Source organism: Phoca vitulina, unplaced genomic scaffold, assembly GCF_004348235.1.
Source record: "Phoca vitulina isolate PV1807 unplaced genomic scaffold, GSC_HSeal_1.0 scaffold27, whole genome shotgun sequence".
Lineage (NCBI taxonomy): Eukaryota > Metazoa > Chordata > Mammalia > Carnivora > Phocidae > Phoca > Phoca vitulina.
This window is the reverse complement of record NW_022589730.1, coordinates 23523935-23544782: the sequence shown is the minus strand read 5'-3', so window position 1 is coordinate 23544782 and position 20848 is coordinate 23523935. Positions and strand designations below refer to the sequence as shown.

At 46.0% G+C, this 20848-nt stretch overlaps 1 protein-coding gene across 2 annotated transcripts in view; it reads left to right on the top strand.

The window, feature by feature from the left end:
- MAPK4 (mitogen-activated protein kinase 4) overlaps window positions 1–20848 on the top strand; it is a 143780-nt gene that overhangs the window by 53570 nt on the left and 69362 nt on the right. The window lies entirely within an intron of this gene.

Sequence of the window (20848 nt, the reverse complement as noted above, 5' to 3'; positions counted from 1 at the left end):
CCAGACTTTCCCATCTGCATAAATGGTGCATCAGCCCCCAGTCAGTCAAGCAAAAACTAGTAGGAATCTTTCTTCAGTGCTCCCTGCTCTCTCCTCTTACAGTTAATCTGTCAGCAGATCTTCATTCCACTTCCAGAATGCATCTTGTGTCTCTCTCCACCCCAACAATCAAGTCCAAGACCCCGTCATCACTCACCTGGACCACTTCCATGGCCTCCTTACTAGTCTCCCTGTTTTCACTCTTGTCTCTGCCCTCCCCCCCCCCCAGTACATTCTTCACATTTGAGGACCCAGCCAGAGGGAACTTGCAAATTAGATCACATCACTCCCCTACGTGAATACTTGGTGGCTTCTTGGTACACCAGGATGAAGTTAAAACTCCTCACAGTGACAAGACCCTATGTGATCTGCCTCTTCAGCCTTGCCCCACACTTGTCTTACTTCAGTCCCATTCGTCTCTTTCCTGAATATACCAAACTCACTCTTGCCTCAGGACCTTTGCACGTACTGTTTTCTCTGCCTGGATTGCTCTTCCTCCAGCTGTTCGCAGGGATGACTCCTTATCTTTCAGGCCCCAGCTCAAATGATCTTTTCAGAGAGGCCTTCTGGCTAAAATAATCCTCTCTCCTGAGATAATGTTATTATATCACCTGTCTCTTTCTATTTCCTTCACGGCCCTTATTGCAATCTGATTTTTTTTTTTTTAAATCTCTGTTTTGTTACGCGTCGTCTGTCTTCTCTCACTGCTGTCCAGGTTCCACTGGAGCAGGAACATCCCAGTGCTTACACAATGATGGGAACATAGTAGGCCTGTAATCAGCATATGGTAAAAGAATGAATGAATGTATGAATGTATGGGTTCTTTAGGGCCTGTTGTATAAATGGAAGCAGAATACAAGAGCACCAGAAATTACGATTTCCTAATTACATTCCTAGAGATTTGTTCATTAAGCTATCATTTGCCAATATTGTATTGAAGGTTCTAGGAGAGTACGCTATTTAAAGGAAATAACACGTGAGTAAATGTTAGTACTCTATTTGATGATGCTACAGAGCTTAAATGATGTACCAGTCTCTTCATTCACAGAATTTGTTATAGTATATTGCTTATAAAATGGCATATACTGTATGATTCTATTTTCCTTCTTTAAAAAAATGTTATTCTATGTGTACAGCAAATGTTAGAAGGATGTTAGGCAGGATTTTCTGGGGCATTAGGGTCATTCTTTCGTTTTTCTTACCTTTATTATCTGATTTTTATACAGTGAATTTGTAATTTTTTAAAAAGCAGCAATTGTTTTCGTTGGTTTTCTTTCTAAACACGGCAGTAGTGAATCCTTTCGTGGAGCAGAGAAGGAGCACCATATTTTGCCTCAATCCAAGTTTTTATACCTTGGTTTACTTGCTTTTTATAAATAAACTCTTTGGAGTTGCAGGAGTTTTGTAGAGGTGGTGGTATTGGTATCATTGATGATAATATTGTCTTAAGACATATTCCTTTTTGGGGCGCCTGGGTGGCTCAGTCGTTAAGCGTCTGCCTTCGGCTCAGGTCATGATCCCAGGGTCCTGGGATCGAGCCCCGCATCGGGCTCCCTGCTTCGCGGGGGGCCTGCTTCTCCCTCCCACTCCCCCTGCTTGTATTCCCTCTCTCACTGTGTCTCTCTCTGTCCAATAAATAAAATCTTGAAAAAAAAAGACATCCCTTTTAATATATGCAGGTGTCCTTCCTGGAGGGCCTTGTCTGGAATGCTCTTCTGGTGCCTGGGAAGTTTTGGCCGCCTCTGGGTCTAAAGAGAACTCAGTGTGTTCGGAAAATGACACTTGAGAGCACCCAATGGCGTGCTTAAAGCGTGTTGAGTCAGCTGTAAGTTTTGTCCAAGCACACAGCTGGGCCAGAGCGCCCTGTCTTCTCCTTCAGCCTGCGGCACTGACTCCATCCTAATTCACTCTCTGGGGTGCCTGGAGGATGAAAAGTATCTGGAAACAAACTCACATCCCGGCCGACTTGCACTCACTTCGGCACACCAGTGTGAGAAGCTGAAGCTCAGGCTGCCCTAAAAACTCAGCCAGCTTTGTGCTTCCCTGAGCTGACTTGGGGCACAGGGGAAGGTGCTGGAGAGGTGCAGGGCAGGAGGAACCAAGGCTGGCCCGGGGAAAATGCCTGGTCTGCCCCAGGGATGGCTGGCCTCTGGGACCTCAGGAGACCGAGCCTTGGGTGCCTGGAATCCTGGGATGCTTAGGGAGGGTCAAGGTGCTGGCATGGAATGTGGCTAGAAATCCTCGGAAAGAGCCACAGAGTCGGCCAACAGTGTTGCTCTTGTACCCGGTTCTCCACGATGTCCGGGAGGCTTTGTCACATTCCCCAGCCCTGTGCCCTAGTGGCTCTTTGCTAGTGTTAGTCAGCTTGTGATGTTGTTCATCATTTAGGGAAACCAGCCTCCTGGCTATCCCCAGCACTGATCAATCTGCAGGACAAATGGGTGTTTTCTTTAGGCCCTGTAATTAAGGGAGGGAGGGGAGAGCATTACCATTCCAGCTCAGCACTCTTGCCTCCTGCCCTAGTCTTGGCCAAGTTAGTCTTGGCCAAGCAGCTTCCATTTCAGCTCCTGCTGTGTTTCCTCAGCTGGATCCTGGTTGGACCTCCCCCTGCGGGTACATTCTAAAAGCAGGAAGCTGACAAAAATAATTCGAGGAGGGTACAATGGATAACAATGGCCCAGTGAAGCCACAGGCACTCCCTTCTGGAACATTCCTTCCTGCTTCCCACCACCAGCTTCAGTTAGCCTGGGCTCTAGAGGAAGGAGAGGCTTCAGCCATATTTCCTACACCATGTCAAATCTCAGACTTGGGGGGTGCCTGGGTGGCTCAGTCGTTAATCGTCTGCCTTCGGCTCAGGTCATGATCCCAGGGTCCTGGGATCGAGCCCCGCATCGGGCTCCCTGCTTGGTGGGAAGCCTGCTTCTCCCTCTCCCACTCCCCCTGCTTGTGTTCCCTCTCTCGCTGTGTCTCTCTCTGTCAAATAAATAAATAAAATCTTAAAAAAAAAAAAAAAAAAAAAAATCTCAGCCTTGAAATCCTCCTGATTTTAAAATGGAGCCAAAACACCCTACCACTAGGGTACATTCACACCTCAGTCAGCTGCTTGTAATGACCTGCATTTAGCACTTAATGGTGTTCTACACCCTTCCTCATGGTAACCTGGCAAGGGGGTGAGGTGAGGCCCATGAGTGCCAGGACTTGAACCGGATCCCTTGCCCCGTTCTACCTGCCCAGGACTGATACAAGGGCAGGGTCTCACTTGGCCGTGAGTTTGGATGGTATTTACTGGCCACACCAGAGACCTGGGTGCATAGTGTGCTCTCACCCAATTTACTGGGGGGACTAATGGAAGAATCTTCATGAGGTTAGTGAAACAAGTCTAGTGATGGCGGCCTTCTCCCTCAGGTGTTAGAGCCTGAGTGGGAGCACAGGCCTGGGAGCACGCATGGTGTCAGCATGAGATGGTGGGAGAGGTGCTGTTTTCTCAGGGCAGAGGAAGCAGAGATGTTGTCATTGGGGGAGGGGCTCCCCCCAGGCCACCCCCACCCATCTGTCCCCCGTGGTGACTTCTGACTCTCCCTCTGAGGTGAGGTTCCCGGGTGTGGGGGGCTGGGGAGCAGGGAGGGCTGGTTCCCATTGTAGCTCTCCCCAGATGCCAAGTGGCAGCTAGCTCAGCTAATTGGCAAGAAAAGGAGAAGCAAAAATAGTGAAAATCTGTGAATTAATAAAACAGCCTTGAAGCAACTGCCAAAATGTGTATACAAATCATGAAGTAATTAGAAGTGTGAAGAATTCGATCGGGTTGGCTGTTTCCAAATCCAGCATCTGATCGCGTTAGGAGGCCAAGGGCTGGCAGGCCATGGGGAGTACGAATTCTTTCCATCGAATTTGATCTTGCCTCCCCCGGCTGGGATTTCTTAAAATCCTTTCAGGGCAGTTTCCTTGGGATCTGTTAGACCTTCTAAAGGCCGTTTAAGCACATGCAACATCTGGGCTCAGTAGCATCTTCTGTTTTAGAATAAGACTTAAAGAGGGGCGCCTGAGTGGCTCAGTCGGTTAAGCGGTTAAGCGTCTGCCTTTAGCTCAGGTGATGATCTTCAGGGTCCTGGGATCAAGCCCCTCATCCACCTCCCTGCTCAGTGGGGGGTCTGCTTCTCCCTCTCCTTCTGCCTCTCCTCCCTCTGGTGCACTCTCTCTCATGCTCGCTCTCCCTCTCTCTCTCAAATAAATAAATAAAATCTTTAAGAAAAATAGAGTAAGACTTAAAGTTTTCACAGAGGGCTTTCTGGATCCATGGTCTTATTTAACCTCACTATCACCAAATTTTTTTTTAAAAGATTTATTTATTTAGAGAGAGAGAGAGTGGGGGAGGGGCAGAGGGAGAGAATCCCCAAGCAGACTTCACACCAAGTGTGGAGCCTGACACGGGGCTTGATCCCAGGACCCCGATACCATGACCTGAGCCCAAATTAAGAGTCAGCTGCCCAACCGACTGAGCCACCCAGGTGCCCCTTACTGTCACCAAATTATTTTTATGCCAGTGTTTTTCAGAGGAAGAAACCAAGGCCCAGAGAGTGAAGTGATATAAACCCAACTCCAAGAGCTAATCAGTAACAGAACCAGGGTCTCCTGTGACCCTCCAACCTCTCCTCCCACCCATGTCCTTCCTTTGGACTCTGCTCTGCCTGTCAGCAGTGCTAGGTATTCGTATCTCGTGATTGTCACGGCTAGCAGCCAACTGCTGTTCTGTTTGCCCGTGTTATTAAATGTAGATAAATTGTTCAACCCATTTGTTTGGTTAATAAACTAAGGCTTAGGCACAGTTAGCTGTTTGTTGATTTTAATTTCATTTTATATCCAGATTAGACTGGGGAGGAGGAAAAGATCCATTTTCCTTATCTTTTTTGGAAACACTTTATGAGAACAGATTTCAGAACTTAAGAGTAGTTTGGATGGATAGAAGCAATGCATGATTAGAGTTTTCATTGTTCTGCCTTGTTCTTTCTGATCCGTGGGGACTTTTTTAAGAATAGGTACTCACATTCAGTAATTCAAGGGAGGGCATTGCTCAGGGCCGACACGCAGTGTGCTTAGGGTTAGAGACTGCGAGCAGAAACCAGAGCAGAATCCTGAGAGAGTCATGTAACGAGCTTGACGTGTGTTGTTAATTCCCCAACCGGTAGCGAAAGCCCCTGGGAGGATGAAGTTTACACGGTTTACAGCCAGATTGAGCAAACAACAGTGTGATTAAGTTACACGCATTAGTAGGCTCCATAGCCAGAATAGAAATGTACGTGTTAATTTGGGATGGAAAGTTTTCAACAAAGCAGTGGCTGCTTGCACAGACTTGTCTCTGGTCCTCGGGTTTGGCCCACAGCAAAGCCCTCTGTGGGAGAGGAGATCGGGGAGTCAGGAGCAGGACCGGCTGTGAAATTTGAGGGGCCCAGTGCACAGCAAAGATGCAGGCCCCTTGCTTGAAAAGTATTAAGAATTTCAACACAGCAGAGTGTTAAATCAAGTGCAAGGTCCTGAGTGTGGGTGGGATACTAGGGGACCGCACAGGGCAAGCACCCTTGAAGTTGGCCCCTATTGAAGCCGCTGGAGAAGGGAGGCCTGAGCTGGGGCTACAGGGTTCTGTGTGCACCACACGCCACTCACCTGGAAGGCTGGAGGTGAACATGATTCAGCTGATATTTCTGGAGTCACTCGGATGCCCCAGCTCCAAACCAAGCTGCCGGGATTCAGCCGTGAGCAAGCAAGAACTGCTGGGTCCCTGGTTACAGCTGAGGGCTCTGGCGTCAGACCATCAGCTCAGAGACTTTGTTTGTTTGTTTTTTAAATTGAAGTATAATCGACATACAATATCCTATTAGTTTCAGGCATACATCATAGTGATTTGATATTTTTATACATTACAAAATAATCCCCATGGTAAGTCTAGTTACCATCTATCACCGCACGAAGTTATTACAATGTTATTGGCTATATTCCCTGTGTGTACATTGCATCCTCCTTATTTATTTATTTTTTTACTGGAAGTTTGTATGTCTAATCCCCTTCACCTATTTCATCCCCCACAAACCCTCTTCTTTCTGGTAACCAACAGTTTGTTTCCTGTATCTCTGAGCCTGTTTCTGTTTTGCTTTGTTTTTCTTTTTTTTTTTGATTCCATATATAAGTGGAGTGATACAGTATTTGCCTTTCTCTGCCTGATTGATTTCACTTCGCATGATACCTTCTAGGTCCATCCATGTTGTCACGAATGGCAAGATCTCATTCTTTCTTATGGCTGAATAATATTCCATGGTGTGTATATGTGTGTGTGTGTGTGTATACCACATCATCTTTATCTATTCATCTGTCTGACACTTAGGTTGCTTCCATTTCTTGGCTGTTGTAAATCATGCCACAGTGAACATAGGGGTGCATTCTCTTCCAATTGGTGTTTTTCATTGTCTTCAGATAATACCCAAAAGTGGAATTGCTGGAGTATAGGGTAGTTCTATTTCATTTTTAAGGAACCTCCATACTGTTTTTCACAGTGGCTACACCAATTTACATTCCCACCAACAGTGGTACAAGGTTTCCCTTTTCTCCACATCATTGCCAACACCTGTTATTTTTTGTCTTTTTGATAATAGCCAATTTTACAAGTGTGAGGTGATGTCTCATTGTGGTTTGGATTTACATTTCCCTGATGAGTGATGCTGAGCATCTTTTCATGTGTCTGTTGGCCATCTGTAGGTTTTCTTTGGAGAAATGTCTATTCCAGTCCTCTGACCATTTTTTAATTAGGTTGTTTGGTTTTTTTATGTTAAGTTGTATAAGTTCTTTATGTATTTTGGATATTAACCCCTACCTGAATGTACGATTTGCAAATATCTCCTCCCCGTTAGGTACTTTGCCTTTTGGTTTTGCCGATGGTTTCCTTTGCTGTGTAATCTACAGATTCAATACAATCCCCATCAAAATAGCAATGACATTTTCCACAGAACGGGAACAAGGAATCCTAAAGTCTTTATGGAATCACAAAAGACCCGAAATAGCCAAAGCAATCTTGAGAAAGAAGAACAAAGCTGGAGGCATCACAATCCCAGATATCTACATGATATACTACAAAGCTATAGTAATAAAAACCATATGGTTCTGGCACAAAAATAGACACATAGATCAATGGAACAGACTAGAGAGTCCAGAAATAAACTCACACCTGTATGGTCAATTAATCTACAACAAGGGAGGCAGGAATATGCAATGAGGAAAAGATAGTCTCTTCAACAAATGGTGTTGGGGAAACAGGACAGTCACATGCAAAAGAATGAAACTGGGCCACTTTCTTACACCATACAGAAAAATAAACTCAAAATGGATTAAAGACCTAAATGTAAGAGCTGAAACCATGAAACTCCTAGAGGAAAAGAGATGCAGTCAGTTCTTTGACATCAGTCTAAGCAGTATTTTTTGGATCAGTCTCCTCAGGTGAGGACAACAAAAGCCAAAATAAAAGGGATTACATCAAACCAAAAAGCTCAGAGAGTTTTAAGCTCCACCTAACCTTGTCTGTTTCCTGTCTGTAGATGGGCTGAGTAATAACACCCACCTCTGTTGTGAGGACTAAGTACTTTATCAGGCACGTGCAAGTGTCCAGGCGCATCAAGGGCTTTAATGAATGTTCGCAAAGATAGACAGGTCAACAGTGATGCACGATGGGAAGCCACGGGAGTGCACAGAAGGGACCAGGGGTCAGGGTTGGGAAAGACCTGCCTGGCTCCTGGCTCTAGGCTCCAGGCTCCTGGCTCCTGGCTGTGTTCCTTTTGTATGGATACTGAGGCTTGGAGGTCTTACACCATAGAGTCCCTTCCTCCTCTCGCTCCCTCTAGATGAGACAGTCATCTCCATCCCTGGAGATCCAGAAGTGCCCTGGATGTACGTGCTGACTTGACCTGGCCCCTCTGTCCATAGCGGCCCTTCCTGACTCATCCTCTAAGGTCCTGAAATTCTGCCCTTCTCTGGTCCTGCACCTGCCAGGTTCTCAGTGATTGTGGGTAATATTCACAGCCCTCCCCCATCCGACCGTACCTGGTTTGCTGGCCGTCACTCCCTTATGCAGAACCAGCTTCTCTCTCCCACTCCATCGGCCCCCATGTTTGTTTCCTCCACCTGAGAGCCTCGTTTGTCTTTGCAGCTTCAATTCCATTCCACAGACATGGACCGAGCGCTTCTCTTTACATCCCTTCCGGAACAGAGGACAGTTGATCCTCATTATTCACGGATCCCGTATTTGCTAATTCACCCACCCACTAGTATTTATTTGTACCCCAAAGTCAATACTCATGGGGCTTTCACGGCTGTTTCTGGACATATGCAGAACAGAATGGCAAAAAATTTACATCGCCCGATGTGCTTGTTCCCAGCTGAGACCCAGCAAGGCCACGCTCTGCCTCCCTGTGGTGCAGCTCTCCTACTGTGAACAGCATTCTTTCTGTGGTCTACTTAATGCCACTTTTGTGCATTTTTGTGCTTTTTGTTGACGATTTCACTGTTTAGAATGGCCCGAAGCGTGGAGCCGAAGTGCTGTCTGGTGTTCCGAAGCACAAGCAGGCTGTGATGTGCCCGACAGAGAAAACCCGTGTGTTGGACAGGCCTCCTTCAGGCACGCCTCATCGGGCTGTTGACTGTGAGTTCGGTGTTCATGAATCACTGGTGTGGTACATCCAGAAAAAGGAAGAGGAAATCCATCCAAATGTATGTGAGGCTGCCCCGTTGTTTTGACCAGCGGCTCAAAGTAACTTAACCCTGTATTTCCCCTGGGAGCAGTGGTTCTGTAATCACATTCAGTGTTCGTGGAGACTTTAGAGAAAAAAGTGCATGCATTCTAAGGATCAACCATACAAAAAAAAAAAGATGGAGTTTCTGCTAAGTGCCGGACACCGTTCAAACCCCTCTGGTGCTTTGTGGCTTCCTGCTTCAGCCAGCCCAGCGCTTTCTCTGTCCCATGAGCTCATTTTGCATCAGTGTCTGCCTATTTTATTTGAGCATCAAACCCTGCCTTCTGATGCCCCTTTATTGTTATTTTAACTCTCCTGTGGCCCCTAGATGGGCAGTTAAGTCCTCTCAGGGCAAAAAACCATTGGCTCTCACAGCGTCCTTCTTGGGGAGGGAGGCAATGAGGATGCACTGAAGCCAAAGCTGGAGAAATTGCTTGAATGGAATGTGCTTGCAGATAGATCCTAGACACAGTAGGAAACAATACAACAGAACCGGTATCAGAAGACAGGCTTCAGAGCGCCTACCCCCTCAGGGATGTTGTGAGACTCAGAGATGTCTGTAAAAGCCCAAAGTGAACTTTGAAAGGGCCACGTAAGTGTTAGGTGTTCTCTGCTGTGGACATCTGTGGGTGGCCTTGTGAAGACAGGATCCTCAGGGGGCTGCTGGTCATCTCTGGGGCAGTGGGGCCTGGTGTGGCTTGGAGGGGCTTGTCACCTTTCCAGCCAGGACCCCACCATGTCAAACCCACCAAGTATTTCATGCTGCTGAGGGGAGAAAGTGAGGTTTCCCATGGCCCTGGGTTAGATGCCCTTGAGCCTAACCGGGACTGCTTCTCCTTTTGGCACAGGCCGTGTGTTTTCCCGTCAGTTGTCATGTAACCCAGAGTAGTAAAGACTGGGGGCTTCCCTGCCCAGTTACTGTAGGCAATCTCAAGAGCCAGCCGTGGGCTGCCGTGGCGGGCTGCAGAGCACGTACGCCTGTGTTCTTCTATTCATTCGGGAGAAGTAAATTTTTCTTGTTGTTGTTGGATTTCTACATAATTAGATCTGCATGGTTTTTCTCTGGTTTGTCAGAATCTACCATCCCTAGTTTTTCCCTTTGGAGCGAGTCACTTCGGTGTCCCCTGTGCCTGTGTATTTCCCTCGCCCGCTTCTCTGGGATTCTTTCACATCCTGTCGTCTTCTGTCTCTCACTGTGGATGTTTGTGAATAATATTAAGCATCTTCTGGACTTTAATCATTCCCTGAGCACAGAGACTGGGTCTGGTTTGGTTTTTTATATGTACCGCTGGGCCTAGTACAATACCCAGGGTGTCATAGATTTATTATTATTATTATTATTATTATTATTACCTATTGAATTGATGGAATAATTTCAGGAAAGCATTAACAGGTCACAGTTCTACTCCTGGGTCCCTTTGTCGAACTCACACTACTCATCTGTCCCAGGCGTCCGTGTGGCAGAGAAGAATCAGCTCAGCTCTTCTCTATTCTGTGGTGAGGGAAGAGGCAGGTTGTGGCATGCAGGGGGGGTAGGAAGGACACAAGGAAATCCTTTTCGAGTCTAGAAAATCCTCGCGGGCACTGGGGGATCTCTTTCACTGGAAATCTTTAGGGAAAAGTGACCTCCATGTGTCTGGAATTATTGATTGGAAACAGGGGCCTACCTGGGCTGGGACAGCTTCTCAGGCAGCCATGACTGAGCCCAGTCAGAAGGGTCCGTAGAGGTCTTCCTTCTTCTAGCAGTGAGCAAGTACCCTAGAGACTTAAATAGCATAACACATACTGGCTCAGAGAAGGTTCTAGTGCCTCTCTAGTATACTTGATAATACATGGGCTTCTGAGGGTTTGACTCTTGTCAATGGCCTTCCTTTGTTTAATGGCCAAGGTACTTGGGCATGATGCTGCCAGATTAATCTCACTAAAACCCCTTGATCCTATCCCTCAGAAACCCTAAGTGGCTTCACACTGACTAAGGGATAAAATCTAAACTCTTTAACTCTTACGCTAAAGTCCTTGAGGTCAGGGACTTCATCGGATACTCCTCACGAGTCTCCTCAGGACAGTTGATATGGCCAGTGATGAAATGCCAGGTGGACTTGGTTTTATTTATGGTCACTTCTGGAGAATCGCGAGACTAGAATTGTCTGTTAGCCACTTCTCTATCCTAAGGCGGGGCGCAGTCCACCACATTCACAGTGGGGCGTTGCAGTGCTTATAATGACGTGAGGGCCTTAGGAAGAACTCAGAGACCACTGGGCAGTAAACAGTTTGAGTTGGGGGCAGGGGTGGGGGGAGACAGTTGTTTTCAAGGCTGAAGTTCAGGATTTGTTTTTGTCAGATGCCTGCCACTCCCAGACGGATCCGCCTTTTTATATCCCCCCGATGCATCATTTCTCTCTTTTCCAAATGGGCTTAACGAATCCCGGCGCCTCCCTTCCCACCAGCCTGCCGTGGAGATGAGCGGGAGTGTTCTGAGCAGTGTGGGCACTGCTCCTGAACGGGGAGTGGTATATGCACCTGGCACACTTATTGAAGTGTGCTGGCACAGGCAACTTTTTTTCAGCTTGGCTGTCAGGTTTTTTTTTCTTTCCAGGAAAATTGAGGAACGTGTGCTCTCACACTGAGTTCAAGGGCAAGATGAGTTCAATTCCAAGAGGGAGAACTCTGAGCGGTCCATTGTCGTGACTTGGAAAGAGGAGTAAAACACAAGATATCTCTTGCTTCTCTGATATTTCTCGGCATTTATTTTGTTCCTTGATTATTAGCCTGGATTACATCTTGCCTTGTGTTATATTTGACTTCTATCTTGGAGTAGAGCATCAACTCTTAGAGAAGGGATCATCTGTCATCCATTTTTCATGCTCAGCTCTTAATAAGGGAGCCGGGGAACAAGTAGGAACCAGGAATTACTAAGGATGCCTATATTTTGATTTAATATTCAGTTAATAGTATTCCTATGATATCACATTGCTTTACTTTTTCTGTTCTAAATCCTTAAGGCCTAAGGTCATGAGTCTTGCTGCTTCCCCTTTCTATGGGATGAGACATGGGCCATCCTGGGTCTCACAAGCTCCAGGGTTCTCAGCCCTGACTGCACCCTAGAATCACCAGGGGAGCCCCAAAACACCCAATTAACTGCGACTCCTGCAGATGGGATCCGGGCATCCGTGGTTGCCAGACTCCCAGGTGATTCCAGTGTGCGGTCGAGGCTGAGCACGAGCCACTTGAGGGCAGGAAGTCTGTTTTGTTCCTTGTTCCTTGTTTTTTTTTTTGCCAGGGCCTCCTAGAGCCCTTGGCACAGGGCAAGTACTCAGCAAACATCAGTGCCTCCTGTCCGCATCTGCTCATGGATGTCACGTAGCTTCAGTGTCATTCTCAGACTGAGCCCAGAGCCTGTCCGTCATCCAGGGATCCCTGTCTCAGTATCTGTATCCGTCTGTCTGGTAGTCCAAGCCAGAAACTTGGGTCCGTCTGGGATCCCCTCGCCTTCCCTCCCTCCCACATTCCAGGTCTTCCCTGAGCCTGGTGACGTGACATCCTAAATAGCTCTCATCTCTGTGGTTTGTTCCCCTGCTCAGTGGCACATCCTACTCCCAGCGGACCAGCATCAGGGCCCCGAACCACTTCAAAACTCCCCAGCCGGGCTGCCTAAGTGCAGCCATGCCCCGACAGTCCATTCTCTACACTGTAGTCATCTCTACAAAATACAAATGTGATCTCATGGTCTCTTGATTAAAACCCTTCAGTGACCTACTGCTGCTGTTAGGAGACCACATGCCTGAATGCCCGGCTGCTTTTGCAGAACAGCCCCAGACACCTTTGGTCCCGGAGCTCCGTGAGCAGGTGTGACTGCTGGCTTCTTGAAGCATCAATTGCTTTTCTAGGAGAATCTTTTGATGTGTCTTAACCTCCTTAATTTTTCGAGTCTTGACCTAAGGTGTCTGAGCTGCGCCTGGGCCTGAGCTGCCCTTGGGCCCACAAGGATTTTCAGGAGTTGCTCTTTTTTGTTTTGAATCCCATGCCTTGGGGTCCTGTGTCACTGAGGTGCTTTCGTGTGTCCATATACTCGCAGCGATGCTCGGCGGGGTGGCGGGGGGGGGGCGCTGGGTGCCGTGCGTGAGTGCCTCTGTGTGCAGGTGAGAATCCGGGGCCGAGGGTCACGGTCCCCACGCCCACCGCAGCCTCCCGACTACCTTTACTCCACTGCATGCCCTGCTCTCACCTAAAAACCACTAGAAACTAAACCTCTCAGCCAAACATTTGTTTCAGTGAGCCTCCGCCAAACAGTGGGCAGACCATTGGTGAAGACCTCGATTACCTGGTTTTGTGACCTTCTAAGACAATCCCCATGTCTGGGCCTCACATTCCTGATTTTGTAAAATGAGACGTTTGGATGAGATTATTAAGGATCCTTCAGTACTAATTATGATGATAGTAAAAATAATGGTAATGATAGTAGTAGTAATATTAGCTAACATTTATTGGGCACTTGCCATGTGTCAATGCTAAGTATTTTACACCGTCTAGGAAAAAAATGCAGTGTTTTTCCCTTATTGTCACTCAGCACTTTCAAAGCCAGATTGGGGGGAGGGGTTTCTCCCACACTGACCAATTCTGTAACACCAGCAGCGTGTCCTACAATTCAATTCACTTCTGACACCATCCGCCCGGAGCTAGGGTCAGATTGCACAGGTTAAGGGCTCGGTCGCACAAGACCACCCCTACTCCAGCACCCAGTCCAGGCCAGCTTTTCACCTGTGCTTCTGATCCACTGGCTATCAATCAGAGGTCCCCACGTCTCCCTACTTGAGTCCCGTTAATTCTCTAGAGCAGCTCACAGAATTCAGGAAACCAGTACTAGATTTCTGCTAGTACAAAGGATATTAAAGGGTATGAATGAATAGCCAGATGAAAAGGTACCTAGAGTGAGGTCTAGAAGGGTCCTGAACACAGGAGCTTCTGTACCTGTGGAGTTTGCCGTGCACCAGCCTCCTGACACATGGACGTGTTCTTGTTCACCAACCTGGAAGTGCTCTAAACCCCATACTTGTGGGATCACGTAGGCATGATCCATCATTAACTCCACTTCTAGCTCCCCTCCCCTCTCTGGAGAACAGGGGTGGGGGGTTGGGGCAGGGGTTGAAAATTCCAAGCCTCTAATCATGGCTTGCTTTTGCTGGTGACCAGCTCCCATTCAGTAGCCCACCAAGAGTTGCCTCATTAGAATTAAAGATGCTCCTATCACCCAGGAAATTACAAGGGTTTTAGGAGTTCTACATCAGGAATTAGGATCAAAGATCAAATATTAGCAGGAACTGGGTGCAGAGTCCAGTGTATGTATTTCCCATTATTTCACATATGTTTATAGCTCATTTTAAAATTCTTTAATCCCTTCTACAAGCATACAAAGTAAGGATTTCTGTGGCTCCATTTTATAGATGTTGAAACTGAGGCACAGTGAAGTTAAATAACTCGCTCAAAGCCACAGAGCCAGGAAATGACGGAGCTGGGATTCAAACCCAGGAACACTGGCTCCAGAGTCCCCACTCTTCACGAGCTAGAGGAAAAGACAGAGACTGGGCTTTGGAGTCCAGTTTTTTAGTTTGAGGACTGACTCTGTCACTTACCAGCTGTGTGGCCCCAGCCAGGCTAATTCTGCACACCTGTTTTCCCATATGTAAAATAGGAATAATGCCTGCATCAGGATGTATCAGTTTGCTTGGGCTGCGATTACAAAATATTTTCTCACCGTTTTGGAGGCTGCAAGTTCAAGGTCAAGACGTCAGCAGGGTTGGTTTCTCCCTGGGCTTCAAACGGCCTCTTGCTGCATTCTCATGCGATCTTTCCTCTGTGCTCGTGCATGTCTGTGTCCTAGCCTCCTGTTTTTATAAGGACACAAATCATACTGGGTTAGGACCCACCCAGAAGGACTTAATCTCCTCTTTAAAGACCCTGTCTCCAAATACAGTCACATTCTGAGGTACTGGAGGGTTAGGACTTGAACATATGAATGGGGAGGAGGGAGACACAATTCAGCCCACCACAAAAGAGTCCTGTGCATCTTCGAGGACATCGTGTTATGTAACGTGCCTGACCTAGTGTAGCTACTCTGTTAATTCGGGGTCCTTCCCTTCTCTGACAGTTCTGACTTCATTTCCATCCCTTTATTCCTGGGTGATGATGAGATGTGATGCTGTTGGCAACGGGCAACTGAGCGCTGGGTGGAATCTGTCTGTTTGGCAGCTATTTCTAGAGTGGAAAAAAAATCTCTCCCTCATTTTAGATCGCTGGTGGCATGGTTTATAGTCCTCGAGTGAACACTGGAGGCCTTGAAGTCTTAGAAAAATATTATGATAAATCACAGTCCTTCAAACTTGCATGACGTATCTTTATACAAGGCTGTTAGCTTGCCTTTCAAATGTGAATTTATCCTTCTGCCCCAAGTAAGGCAGCATCCCGTTCCCCTTGCAGTGGGACAGCTGATGCGTTAGCGCTTTTCGTACAAATGACCACAGGCACCCTGCTGCTGTACCCCCCGAAGCTTCCTGTGTTTATTTCTGGCCTCCTGTTCCTTCCTGGAAGCCCACCTTTCCAAAATCACAGAAGGTTGGAGGTGAGCTCCGCGAGAGGAGCCAGGAGCGTGGAAACATTACTTGAGTGCTGTTGAGTTCATGAAGATGCCCTAGGATGGTGACGTGGACGTGAAAAGAAATGTGGGAGCCTTTTTAGAGAGAGATGAAGTCCTGGAAAGAAGAACCGAGGATCCACAGCACTATGTAATGGTCAGAGCAGCTGCTGCTAAGCGAGTGCCTGTCAGGTGCCAAGCTCCTTAGGTGCACGATCTCCGGTCTTTCCACCCTGAAGATCTTCCAGATCCTTCTCCTTCGGATGAGCAGCTGAGGCTCCGAGATGCTAAACAGTCGCTGGTAACCCACAGAGCCTGCAGCCAAAGCCAAGACTGCTTATCCGCGGACCTCTGCAGAGGAGGAAGCCCGCTCGGGCTGCCATGGACATGCCCTGGCAGGGTCATGGAGGTGGTGATGGGTGGGGGAGGACGGGAGTGCCCTGGTGCCCAGACCCGAAGTGACCTTGCCCATTCAGAAAGCCGGGGAATGGAGGAAAACACAGCTCAACCTTGGCCTGCGGACGGAAGTAGCCCCGAAGGGACGAAAGTTGTTCCCTCAGGGCTGGTGCCAAGCTTGACACCAGGAAATGGGAGTGAACCTGGAAAGCAGACATTTTTTACGCGTGAGCCGAACCATCGAAAGCCTGAGATAGAAATTTGTCATCTGCTTTTTCCGTGTGGAGTTGGTACCCCGACAGGACTCAATTCCAGAGTTGTTGGTTTGAGTGGGCTCCGAGAGTTTGGTGTTCTAGTAAGGGAGGTTGGGGGGAAATGGGGAGAAAAATGCAATCTTAAAAGTCAGACCACCGCTCCTTTAAAGATTTTATTTATTTATTTGACAGAGAGAGACACAGTGAGAGAGGGAACACAAGCGGGGGAGTGGGAGAGGGAGAAGCAGGCTTTCCGCGGAGCAGGGAGCCCGATGCGGGGCTCGATCCCAGGACCCTGGGATCATGACCTGAGCCAAAGGCAGACGCTTAACGACTGAGCCACCCAGGCACCCCCCACCGCTCCTTTATTAATTTTTTTCTGGTTGTAAAATCATGGTTACAGAAAACAGAATTATAAAGGAAAAAAAAAGTCTCTAATCTACCACTTGCAGATAACCATTAAAATGTTAAAGACTACCCTTCCAGTATCTTTTCTATACAATTTTAAGATAAAAAGGGGATCGTAGCTGGCATCATTAGCAACCTTTGATTACTCACTGCTACATCATGCACATTTTCCAGTATCTTTTTTTTTTTTTTTTAAAGATTTTTATTTATTTATTTGAGAGAGAGAGTGAGAAAGAGAGAGAGCACAAGAGGGGGTAGCGGGAGAGGGAGAAGCAGACTCCCTGCTGAGCAGGGAGCCAGATGCGGGACTCGATCCCGGGACTCCAGGATCATGACCTGAGCCGAAGGCAGTCGCTTAACCAACTGAGCCACCCAGGCGCCCCTTCATTTTCCAGTATCTTTAAGTGTCCTTCTCCCCCATTGGGTGATGAACCATAATCTAATTAGTCCTTCTCATTTGGGCATCAGGAGGATTGAGAGTTCCTTCCCTTGATTAGCTCACCTGGTAGGATATCCCATTAGGAACCTCCCAACAGCAGAATGGGGTGTCTAGTTTGGGAAATCTATGCTATTTATATACAGCTCACTTGGTTAATAATAATTACCTGTAATAATAATTATCTGTATCTAATATCATTATTCGATATCTCTAATATCAACTAACAGTGGTCTGAACAGTGTCAGTGTCTGGCGTTTATAGCCACCTCACATTCTTTTGTCCCCCTAATAGAAGGAGTTCACATGTGTCACAAACCTTTTGTTCTGGAAATGAATATTAGAGGAAGATGATTCATCTTGGGAATGGTGGGCGCAGCCCAGTGTTATTTATGTTCATCCACGTACGTACATGATCTTTATGCCCTGTGTCAGTGCAAAAAGGCAAGTGCCCCAAAGCACCACACTAGGAATATCAAAGTGCCTGTAGCAATGAGATGTCCTGAAGGAAATTGACAGTCAGAGATAAACTGTGGGCTTTTTACCCCCTTGGGGTCCACACCAGTAGTGTGGCCATTTAGGGGCCATGCTCTGCCACCTGGGGTGTCATACTAAGGAAACTTGAGTTTATACCCCAATCTCAATTAATTCTGGTTCTCAGGACATTGTTTTTGCTTACAGAAAAGTCATATGAATGACTTTGCCATAGGAGCAGGAATTGTGGCTACTTTCAGCCCTTCCATTGGCTTTAACACACACACACACACACACACACACACACAGTCTGTCTGTCTGTCTCTCTCTCTCTCTACATAACCAATGTGTTAGTGGCTGAGCATCCAGAGGAGAAGAGGGGACACTGTCCAGACTGATGGAGCAAACTTCTATGAATGTATCTAAAAAATAAGAAAAAAGCTAATGTCCTGTAGCAAACAAAAATTACTTGCAAATTCACAAATCAGTGTTGTTTTTTAACTTTGCTATTGCCCCAAATTATTATTTGTTAATTTCAGGAGAATGATAATGAGCTGCCACCTGAAAAAAAAAATGTTGGTTGAGTGGGAAGTCCATTTTGTGACACACAAAATCAGACTCCATGCTTTGTCTTTTCACTAGTCATGAGTTCATGGAAGACCCTGGAGGAGTCACTTTCCATAAAAAAATCCCCTTAAAGCATTCCCTCTCTGAAACATGGAACGTAAAAAGTGGTGGGGACATACAATCAGGAGAAATTGGTTGTAATCTCACTCTGTTACCACATCCCTGTGTGGAATTTGGATAAGTCTCTCCACCTTCAAATATAAGTCACAAATATAAGTCAAAATATATTTGTGACCCTCTCTCCACCTTTTTTGGACCTTGGTTTCCTCATCTGTGAAGAAGGAAGTTCATATCGATTTGTAGTTTTTAACCTGTGTTAGAAAGGTGCTTTGCTATTCCATAGATATTTGATTTGAACTTATTTTCAAGTATGTTTTTAATTTCTTTTTTTAGAATTATAACCCAAAAAAACCCCACGCTAAATGAGTTGTTTCTCAAATTTTAACATATTGAAACTCTCAATGTGTTAATCTTATTTTTAACTCATCTCAGAGTTTATTCTGACATCTTTAACTTAAAAATAACTTGAGATTGTCAGTGTGAACTATTTAAAAAAAAGCTGTTACACATTTGTCCTAACTTATCTCTGCAACTCCGGATTTTCTCAATAATATACAATTAAAATTTAGAAATAAACTGGATAAGTATTACATAATAATCAAGTTCCATGTTCTCATTGATTGTTTTTATAATTAAATGGTTAGGATTTTACTAAAAATGGAGTAAATTAAATAGCATAGTCTAGTGTCTGTCTTGTAAGTGTTCAATAATTACTAGCAGTTATCCATTGTGTGTATTTGGTCTCCTGTAAGATTTGTTTTTAACATATTCTGCAACACTTCCTCTGAGAACCCTTCAGACTTGATATTCTATATAAATAACACTTTTACATGTAAAACAAAATATATTTGTGACCCTCCAGACATAATAGTATATACTAACGACCATTAATGACTTTAGTAAAAGGCAGAGGATTAAAATAATAAGTAAATGATAACCATTATAGAAGAAATATAAGCAGTATCCTAATTAATGAATTTGCTAATTACTTTTCCCGCTGTTTGGCTGTCAGCTGAAACACATTATTGTATATTGGGGAAGAAGACTGGAAAGGCTAGCCTACGCACCAGAAGAATTCTACCCCAGGGGACTTTAGGGAATAAGTTTCGGGTGATTGCTCAATTGATCATTCTAAATTAAATTACTAAGAATGACTCCAGACTTGGTTTAGAAAAACTTTGCTGGTATACGCATTTCACCTTCCTTCCTTTATTTTATAAAAAAACATCCAACACGTTTAGTGAAGAAAAGCTTCAAGAAATTGCCTAAACTCAAGTAGTCATGATTATCAGGAAGTTGTTTTCAGGAGCAACTTCACCCTATAATATAAATACAGTGAAGCACTGTGTGGAATTCCTTTTTAAGGCTGGTATCCCCGGACAGAACAGATGCCCCTCATTTGATTACCTTTTTTTTTCCTTTTCAGGAGTCAAATGACGCTGGGTATGTGATCTAACACGGCCTAGAATGTCATAGTGGGTTCAACGTACAGTGCTCAAAACTCCAGTGGCCTCTCTTGACAGTATTAATACTGTACCAGAGGTTGTTGGTAATCAGTCAGCCTCAGTCTACCCTTTGCCTTGGGAAAGGGGGTGTCGGCTCATTCCTTTTTCAGTGCTGAATAATATTCCATTGTGTGGCTGTAGCAGTTTGTTTATCCATTTACTTACTGAAGGACGTCTTGGTTCCTTCCAAGTTTTGGCAGCTGCTGTAAACATCCATGCACAGGTTTTTGTGTGGCTATAAGTTTTCAACTCCTTTGGGTAAATACCAGGAAGCAAGATTGCTGGATTATATGATAAGAATATGTTTAGTTTTGTAAGAAACTACCAAACCATCTTCCCTAGTGGCTATGCCATTATGCTTCGCCACCAGCAATGTATGAGCCTTTCTGTTGCTCCACATCCTTGCCAGCATTTGGTGTCAGTGTTCCAGATTTTGGCCATTCTAATAAGTGTATAATGGTTTGTTTTAGTTTTCATTTCCCTCACGACCTATGATGTGGAACACCTTCTCATATGCTTATTTGCCATCTGTATCTCTTCTTTGGTGAGGTGTCTGTTAATGTCTTTGGCCCATTTTTTAATCAGGTCATTTATCAATATGTCTTTTGCAAATATTTTCTCCCAGTCTGTGGCTTATCTTATTCTCTTGAGGCATCAGGATTTTAAGATTTTATTTATTTGACAGAGAGAGAGAGAGAGAGAGAGAGAGAGCGAGAGCAGGAACACAAGCAGGGGGAGTGGGAGAGGGAGAAGCAGGCTTCCCGTGGAGCAGGGAGCCCGATGCGGGGCTCGATCCCAGGACCCTGGGATCATGACCTGAGCCGAAGGCAGACGCTTAACGACTGAACCACCCAGGCGCCCAAGGCATCGGGATTTTAAACAGGTTCTAATGTGCAACTGAGTTTGAGAATCAGTGGGTTAAAATGTCAAGGGCACCTAAAGAAGGTGAGGATGACGATGGGGTGGGCGGCAAGGGAAAAGCCCAGTCACTGACGAGGGGCACAGACTCTCCAAAGCTGGTTCCCCGGCCGCTGTCACAGAGGTACCCTCTTTCCTTCCCAACAGTGAGACTTGAGACTGGGTCCCTCCCAGCGTCTCTGGAGCATCCTTTGCCCTGGTGACTATGGGGCTGCAAATAAGTAGGTGACTCCTTGGTCTTTCTACTTTTAATCAATGCAAGCCAGGGTTTTTGTTTTGTTTTTTTTTTTTAAAGTTCAAAAGAGATTTAGAAGTTCAGAAGATTGTCATCTTCTG